Genomic DNA, 8881 nt, shown 5'->3' with positions numbered 1-8881 from the left:
TATTAATATTTTAGGTTAATATTTTTTTGTATAGGCGCGCGTAGCGCGCCAACCTAACTAGTTGAGGTTATTTCCTCTTCAATAATGGATGATCTAGTAGCATCCCAAGGATTTGCAGCGGGAGAAAAAGAATCGAGACGCTACTATAGTTGTTACTTTATATGAACAGCACTCTAGTACTCGCCACCCCCACCCCCCCCCCCCCCCCCACCCCCAAGGGCCAAGGTCAGCTCTGAAGGTAAACAGTGGTTAGTTTTGCCTTTGAGTTAGTGTCTTCTTAAACATCTTGTTGAACCTAGGAGTATCTATTCAGTGGCTGAATTGCTGAAGACATGGATTGGCTCGGTGTTCCCACTAAATTACATATCCAAAAGTTTCTTTTTTAATTCTCACTGACTTTTTCAAGAAAACAGTGCCAAACATTATTACAGTGATTGAGGAATATAAATTTGTAAATGGCAAAACTGTCACAAATAGCCGAGCCTTAAAAAATGGAACTATATGTAGATCATATAGTTAGCATGTATGAAAAAAAATCACTGTAAAATGCAACGAGGATGCCTCCATCAAAGTATATGTCGCATTGTCGCTAGTTTGAAGCACGTACTGTTTTGAAGCATTTTTTATATGTAAATAAATGCAAATAATCCACTAAAATTAGTCCACACAAAAGAGTTCTTTTTCAGGAGGGAGAGTTGAAGGGATCAGAATTGTTGTAGAGTAAAAGCGAAAGAGAAAAAGGATTGAGGGAATGAATGATTCCTTAGATTGATTAGAGGGGATTACAGCCTTTTATACATGCCCAAGGGGCCAAAGGGGCCGAAGGGACACACCCCTTCGGTTTGACCCTTCCGTGGATGCTGATGTAATAAATCACTAAATAATTATTAATTACAGAAATTGATCACTAATTCTATTTCTTAACACTCCCCCTTGATCAATTTCTTCTTGTTGTAGTCTTGTAATCCTCATTCATTATTTGATTGTATGTAAAAACTCCTCTAAAAACCCTGTGGGAAAAATCTGAGGAGAAATCTATTTGTGTATGGATATGTCATTGGAAAAACTCCTTAAAACCCTTTTGGAAAAATAGGAGAAAATATTGATATGACATATATGTGCTGATACTCCATTAAAAATTACTTTAAAACCCAGTGGGAAAAATATAAGGAGAAAATGATATGGAATATCATTGGTTGCAAACTTATATGAGAAAAACCTCAAAAAAAAGAAAAACTCATAAGTAAGTTTGAATGTATTATGATATGTGGATCATATTTGAACTAATTCTCCCCCAAAACCCGATGGGAAAATATGAGGAGTAATTATATCTTGAATATCTTCTTAAAAACTCTAATGAGAAAATAGAAGATATGATATATCTAACATGTCTCGAATATCCCTTAAAAAACCCCGGTGGGAAAAATTAGAGATATGACATAAAATATTGCCTCATTAAAAACCTATATATATGAGAAAAACATTAATAGGAAAACTCATTTAGGAAACGAGTACAATTATATAATCTGATGATTTTGCTTGGTTGAATTGGTTATGATTAAAAGAGAATCTCCCCCTGAGCCTTGCAAATCTCATGATTTGGTTTGCAAGGTTTCTATTTCCCCATAAAATAGTTAGGAGCAATCTATTTTGTGATATTGCCTTTTATATAGCTTGCATTCCTTTGTACAAATGCAAGGCGAATTATCTTCATAGATAATTATTTGTTTCATGATTGAACCAATGCCACATGATTGTTGTATGTGGTTGATCATTCTATGAAGCCATATGATTCACGTGAAGCTTCATATAATGTAATTATTTCAGAATGATTTGTGGATATAACTACAAGAGTTGGTTTTGATGACTTCCAAGATGTAGTTGTTCCACATTGTAAAATTATAAAACCCATTTAAGGTCTAGTATTATGGGGATCAGACATCTAGCCAGCGTCAGTGTAACCAACTATGGTCTTATCTTAGCTGAAACTAAGATCATTGTGCCTTGAAAATATCTGAAGATATTCTTAATTTACGTCCAATGGCACTTTATTGGACCTGTGCTATGTCTTAACAATGATTCGATGAATCATAGTTTAATCATTCATGTATTGATGTGATGCTTTAGAATGATAGACCAAAGTTTTTCATTTAGAATCTATTTTCGTGATTCATATGAAACTTTAGTATCCGGGTATCAGTTTATATTATGGCAAAATAGAGATTAGTTAGCCAGTATCTCGATACCCCACTCTTGATGTGTTCTGATTTGATAATAACAAATCAAGATCTTTTATGCCATTTAGATATCTGTGGATATCTGATTTGACTCCGACTTGTATGTGAAAGGATCTTGATGTCGCCTAGAGGGGGGTGAATAGGCGTGACCTGAAAAATTACAGCTAAAGCGGCGGATTAAAACGCACTGCCAGTCAAAACCGGTGTCATTTATTCACAAGAGCCCTCTTGAACTCACATTGACTTGTGCCATTAGAATGAAAACCATTTCTTCAATTGATTTTGATCATCCGCAAGCCTTCAACTTTGAGTCCTCACATATGAATAAGCCATACTCTTTTTTTTTACTTTTCATGCTTGGCTTGTCAATAATTCTCATTTGATTATAGCATAGCACACATCTTGATGTATGAGCCTTTTGTTATTAAATATTAATCCATCTCTTCACATAGATGACTGATATGATAATTAATTCTTGATCATATACTCAACAAGATGATTAGTCCCTTAATCGTGGTGTCAATCAATCCACCAAAACCCACTAGGGGCCTAGATGCTCTTTCAGTATGATATTGTTGGAGTTGCGCTAATTTGAGCTAGCAAGGTATCTACAAAAGCAATATCAGGCATGTTGCAATTTGCATGATACAATAGCGCTTTTGGCACTCACTTTCTATTCCAGGGTCTAAATGGGTACTAATCCATTTTTAGGGATTGAATGAACACAAGTGTTGATGGATATGATTGTCCAATATTAATTGAATATTGGTAAACTGATATATGTGCTTAAGTTGAAAACTTAAACAACTTTTAGTTTTACCCAATTTTCATCTCGAATTCCGTCATGAATAAATGCTTGTTGTTTGTGTGTTGAGATGATGAAAAATCCAATTGGAATTTATTTATGGACACATATATGCATTCATCGTAATTAGAGTAATAATTAAATATACCATATAGTCAATTGTACCACAATCAAACTTGACTATCTCAAGTCATAGAGTGACTTGTGCATAATTATATGTTGCGATTTTTCGTTTGGATTTAGCTCACAAAGTCCTTCGAGGACATATAAATCCAAATTTTATCAAATTCAATTGATCTACCAATAATTGAATATAGGAATGTAATTCTCATGCATACCATAATGGTATGTTGCTCGGTCTCTGCGTGAAACCATGTGCTACAAGCTCTCGTTGTCTGTAACATCCCAGTTTTCATCATGATTATGGGGGAGTGTTGAAATTTATAATGCAAAACTTCTAGAAGGTTCTATAAAAATAAGGATAAACCATGGCGTAATTTTGTTCACCATGAGAAGGTTCTAGAATGTTCCACAAGAATCATAAGAAGACAAGAAGCTTGGATATTTTCTTGTCATGGTAAAATTTAGAATTTTCTAGAAATAGATATTTATAGGGAACTTAGATATTTGTAGGGAACTTCCTAGAGTGTGACAAGTGTCACTCATCCAAGAGGGTATGGGTGCCTATATAAGGAGGGTGCCACCCCTTGCCATGTCATACTACTCCACTCCATCCCACACATATCCAAGGGCATGGTAGAAGTGAGCATAGGTAGAGTGTGCTAGGTGTGTGTTCCTTTGTTGCTTCAATAAGGTAAGCGTCTTTATAAGTGTTAGTCTCCCAGTTAAATTTAAGTACTTAATGTATAAGTTGTGATCCATCGAAGGTTGGCTCTGCCACCCGGGATCACAAAAAGGGTCTGGGCTTCATCGAAGGTTGGCTCTGCCACCCGGAAGCGAGCTTCATCTGTTGGTAGGCTCTGCCTCCCGGAAGCAAAAGGCGGCTCTGCCGTCAAAAGGACCCGGTACACTAAGTAACTAGAAGATGACCGACTCTGAAGTGAGTTGGTGTAAATCCTCAACTTAGTAGGGCTGCCTCAATTTCCATCAATCACTAAAATAAAACTTATGTTGCAATTAAACTAGTAACGTAAAATAATACTAACGAGGTATTACATAACTACTAGGTAAACTATTTTTACTCTTGCCTTGCGTTAGTACATTCGTTCCCTCCAGTAACCAGCATACGCATGCTTGCACCTACGACAAAAATCATCTCGTCTCTTTCCATAAAAGCCTCTCAAGTCACCGTACCATGCCATAATTCCCAGACAATCATGACAGCGCCTACCTCCTTTGCCATAACTTCATTATTCCCTAGAAGCCACAGAGTACCCACACCATTGACCTTGAAAAGACCCGTCATGGCAGCACCCACCTTGCTAAAAATCGGGGTCGCCACACACAGTGCCGGCCGAGATTTTTTCCACTGAACCACCTCACCCGCTCGCTCTCGCTCGCGCACGCGCGACACGCCGGCCCCACGATGGGACCGCGCACTGCCGCCGGCATCACGCCGTGCCGCCCCTTCCTGCGTCCCCACCTCGCCCACGCCGCTGCAGCTCCCTCGCCGGCTTTGCTGCCTCGGCGCTCGCGCCTTCAGTGCTGCCACTATTTGCGTTGACGACGAGCTGCCACAGCCCACGCCGTCGCCGTCCCTGCGCGACGCCGCTGCTGCCCTCCTCGCCTATAAAAGGAGCAAGGCCGTGACGAGCCCCGTCACCAGCCCAAGCACACCGAGCCACTTCGCTCCGCTAGCTGAACCACTCCTCCCGAGCCCAGCTCACTCACGAAACGAAGCTCCAACAATTGATCCTCTTCCTCGAGCTGTTCCGCGCCAACGTGAGATGGCAGGCAGCTTCCCCGACCATTAACTCCACAACAAAGGCCCAAAACACCCACCAGGCCGTGAGCACTTAATCCAAAACATTCTACCAATTAATACTGTAAACTCAAAATCTTCTTCATATCAACTTCTTTTCACGTAACTCTTTTTCCTCCTATTTTCATCTCCATTTGAGCTTATTGCTTGCTTGTGTTTGTTTGCTGGTTGTGCCGTTCTCGCGCGTAGATCACGGAGTGACCGAGGAGGAGCCCGCCAAGGAGCCAGAAGACTCGTAGCACGAGCAGGAAGCCACCACCGACGACACGTACGCAAGCGAAGGCAAGTTTCATCGACCCCTACGTGAGCGGTTGCATCCATGTGAGGACGTTTAGCTGTAGCCTGGGTCTAGGATCGATTACATATACCAGTACTTGAGTGATTGAGTGTGCTCATGCAAGCATCTGAGTAGTCATGCATATCCAGAACTGAGAATAGGATACGAAGGGATCTGGCTAAGACCAGGGCAGCTGGGTATGCTGGAGCCGGCGCTATCGTGGTGGTAGACTGGCAGGTGAGTGCTACCGTGGTGGTAGGCTCGAGTTGATATGTTGAGGGATGGTTGCTGCCCTGATGAACCATAAGGACCGAGTTGTTTTGACATCTCACCTAGCTTACTTTAGTACGACCACAGGTTCCGGTATGGGCCGGACTTAGCCTAATCCCACTGGTTAGCCTGGCGGTTGCAGGGATGGTTTACGGGTATAGACCATTGGGGTCAGGGCCCGAGGGTTTGTGCGGCCGGGCTGGGGCGTGACCACGGCTGGGTGTCGGCTATGTCGGTTGTCCGTTCGGACAGCCGAGCGTGTGGGTACAGTGTACGACCTCTGCAGAGTATATAATCCATTCGAATTGTCCGTGTCCACGGTATGGACAGGCTACGGTGTGGTCCTGACAACTAGTGAGCTACCTATTATGGGTTGTGTCGGGAAGAGTTGCATATCATTAGTTGCATTGTTAGTAGAATGTGTTTATTATGTGTCGTGCATGTCATTTCCCCTCCCATAGGGTGAGGTGGAGCTTGCTGAGTACTTTTGTACTCACCCCTGTTGATTTTTCTCCAGAGGATCCTGATTTTGTGCCAGAAGACTACGAGTAGATCGTGTCCGCACCCAAGCTGATCGAGTGGAGCCGTGATGGATGAAGAGCTAGTCCTACATGTCGCTATGCTAGTTGTTATCCTATGGTTGTTCTGTGTAGCTTTGTGTTGTCACTTTACTCCTCATGTACGTGTTAAATAAAGCTCTGTATGACTCTGGACTCCACTTGATGTAACATGTATTAGCCGGAGACCTTATTCGGTAATTAATACATGGTTTAGCCTTGATCTTCGGGTCGGGGCGCTTCAGGTGGTATCAGAGCCATGCTTGGCTGTAGGACGCGAACCGATAATAAACGATGACCGTAGGAGCCCTAGGATGGTCAATCCTTGAAAATATATTACTCCTTAAACTTTATCCTAGTTATGCTAACCCTACCCTTGAAAATCAGATGGTGGATGACTGGACCACCACCTACTGCATCAATGAAGATGGATTCCCCAGGGTGCTTTATGCTGCCACGGTGCGACTCGGTATTCCGGAACGACCAGAGTATGTGGGTCGCGAGTTCGTGGAGCATGGCACCGAAAGTTGTGAGGTCACTATCCATATTGGTGCCAGTGATAAGTACTTGGAGATGCAACCCTGGAGCGTCACCGCCACTGGAGCCCGTATGCCTGACACCATTCAACTTGCAGCTCGCAAGGCGCTGCGGTACCTGTGCCAGATGTTTGAATGGCACTTGGGTTCCACTCCCATGAAGTACTTTCCACCGCTGGACCGTAGCCGTCCTGCTTGGGCGGCGAGGATCCGCAACCTGGAGAGCCCCGCAGGGACAGAGAAGAACCCCACAGTTGTCGCTATGTCTGGCTATTTGCCTAGCCTCGACGATTTGTGCGACCAACTGCATCAGCGTGTGAGAGATTTAATCCAACGTGCTGAGGAAGCGGAGTCCCGTTGGCGTAGGGCTAAACTGGCCGTAGCCCAGGCAGAAGCCCGAGCAGCCGAAGCTGAAAGCCGCCTTGCCATGGCCGAAGAGAACCTTAGGGAGTAGGCAGATCGCCACAGTCAGCTCCTTAGGGGTGTCTACCTAGTGGACCGTGCCAAGCGCAAGGAACGCCATCCCAGGACTGCCGCGGAGCTGCCAATCCTAGAGGGAATTCCGCTATGTTCCTCGTCCCAACCACGCAGGAGGATTTGTGATCAGTGCCGCCCACGCCTCCTGCATCTCCCCGAGATCCCGGAAACAGTGACCCCGAAGACCGTGTTGTAGGGTTCAGTAGTCGAGTCGTCCCGGCCGACCCTTAAAAGTCGAGCCGCATTATTGTAATCCGTCGTGTCATGTATCCCTGCTTGTTTGAATGAATGCTTGTTTGGTGCTTGAATGATTTGTTTGTGTGCATTGAGCGGTACAAAATATTTTATCTATACAAATATACCCCAGCATTATACTAGGGGAGTCACCTAATCTTGCCCTCCTTGATCGTAGATGTCTCGTCACTCGAGCCGAGTCCAGGGACTCCATGCTCAGGAAGACGGTGACGAGGTCAACCCGAGAAACCAAGCCCCTCTGAATGTAGCCCCAGAAGCACCAGAAAATGGACAACTACCGCCGCTACCGCCCCGTGCCCCAGCACCCATTGATCTGGCAGCCATATTACAGCAGCAGAACCAACTCCTTCAAGTTCTTGTGACCACTCTCACAGCTCAAGCTCAAGGCAATCTTGGCAACAATAGACCTGCAATGCAACATAATGGCAATGGCAGCAGAATTGCAGATTTCAGCCGCTTGCAGCCACCTAAGTTTGGAGGATCTGATAACCCGATCGAGGCAGATGATTGGCTGCGAGAAATTGAAATGAAGCTTGAAGTGGTCCATGCAGATGATAGAGACAAGATTTTGCTCGCAGTACAGCAGTTAAAGGGACCATCCCTTGCTTGGTGGCAGAGTTACCGGGAAATAAATGAAAACGCTAATGAGATGGTATGGGCTGACTTTGTCAAGATCTTCAGAGAACATCACATTCCCAGCAGTGTTATGAAGCTCAAGAGGGATGAGTTCAGAAAGCTTCGTCAAGGTGGTATGACTGTGACAGAGTATCTTCATAAGTTCACAGAGTTGTCTCGTTATGCACCAGAGGATATCAATGATGACGAGAAGAAGCAAGAAGCTTTTCTTGGTGGGCTTAACCCTGAAATCAGGACCTTGGTTGAAGTCACCACCCACAGTGACTTTAATGCTATGGTCAACAGGGCCATCACCATTGAGAGAAACAGGAAGGCAGAGCTCAGTGAGCGCAAACGTCGGTTTGAAAGCAAGAAGCCCCAGCAGTTGGAGAAGTTCCAAAGGACCCAGTATCCGGCTCACTCGGGCCCAAGGAGCCAGGGTGCCTTTTCATTCAAAGCGCAGCCCGGTTCTTTCCAGAAGCCCACTCAGTCAGCTCCTGCTATGAAGACCCAGAGTACCTTCCGCACCCAACAAACTGGCGGAAGTCAAGTAACCAATGTGAAGACCTGTTTCCACTGCCGCAAAGCCGGACACTACAAGGCAAACTGTCCGTATCTCAGTCAGCCCGCCCCTTCTATTTTATCCAACTCTGTTCAAGGACCAAAGCAGCCGACTGGAGCCAACCATGCAACACCAGCTAAGAGCCAGCAACAGTCCTTCGGCAAGGCAAAAGTGAATCATGTGAATGCTGAAGAAGCAGAGGATGCACCAGGAGTAATTCTCGGTGAGTTTCTGGTCCAATCAGCTCTAGCCTCAGTGCTTTTTGATTCTGGAGCATCGCATTCCTTTATATCCTCCCACTTTGTGGAAAAGCATGACATACCTACTATAGCCCTTAAGAGGCCACTA

This window comes from Panicum virgatum, chromosome 2N (assembly GCF_016808335.1).
Source record: "Panicum virgatum strain AP13 chromosome 2N, P.virgatum_v5, whole genome shotgun sequence".
Classification (NCBI taxonomy): domain Eukaryota; kingdom Viridiplantae; phylum Streptophyta; class Magnoliopsida; order Poales; family Poaceae; genus Panicum; species Panicum virgatum.
Note: the sequence above shows the minus strand (reverse complement) of the source record.